Source organism: Aedes aegypti, chromosome 2 (assembly GCF_002204515.2).
Source record: "Aedes aegypti strain LVP_AGWG chromosome 2, AaegL5.0 Primary Assembly, whole genome shotgun sequence".
Taxonomy (NCBI): domain Eukaryota; kingdom Metazoa; phylum Arthropoda; class Insecta; order Diptera; family Culicidae; genus Aedes; species Aedes aegypti.
Window position 1 is genome coordinate 115,193,580 of NC_035108.1, and position 1,020 is coordinate 115,194,599.

Genomic DNA, 1,020 nt, shown 5'->3' on the forward strand with positions numbered 1-1,020 from the left:
GCGTGCGAACGTATCCGGTTCGCATAGTAGTCACACTATCTGTATCGGTCAGCCGTGCTTACGTATTCATATCAAATTATATCATTATCGTTTACCAAAACGAATCCTATCCTATTTCCAAACTCCTAGTGTTTTCTTGTGGAAGTGCAGAGGACTCCTCGGCTCCCAGAAAGCAAGTAACTCGTCAACATTTCCCTCCCATCCCCAAATTGACCTGCATTCGGACGCAGCCGGCGCCGGTATTGTTTGTTATAATAATGAGAGCACCAGTACTTACACATTGAAGATGCTACTGCTCCTGAGTAGCATCACGCAGAAGAATTTCTGTATGTTAAGATTACAATCCTGTCAATTACTTTTACCTACGCACAAATAGTTGTTTCGAAATAAAATTAACTTACGCCAACACTAAATTAACGTCAAATCAAATAAACACACTTCTTTGATTGAGCTATCCACTTGTACTTATAACAATTATAATTTTGATAATTATTACTATTCGGAAACATTCACCTCCCTAGAATTCAAGTCATGCTCACAAATCTACTTACTTCTAACTTACAAGGAATAGTGTAGGTGCTAAGATGACCACCTCTCACGCAGGACACCACATATCAAGTTTGTCGACTCGCCCTTTGTTTTCATTTTTGCAATGTTTTTTTTAGATCGATAAAGCAGCACCGAATCTTTTCAGATATGTTGATAAAGCAGAGCAAAATGCTGAGTAAACATTGAAAAATATTGTAAACTCAATAAAATTCACTTTGAGTCAACAAAAATATAGTTAAATTTTGACGTTTGACGTTTGTAAATTCAATCAAAAATATAGCTATCAACAACTATAAGGTATAGTTATGTTTAACAATATAGTGTCAATTCAACTATATTTTTAGTTATCTCCAAATTAACCTTAAAATATAGTTAAATTGACCGGAAAAATGATTATGAACACTATATTTTGTTCTCCGTGATCTGTTGGTTCCCTGTGTAAGTACAGCTGTTCTTGCAATAACGGAGTAG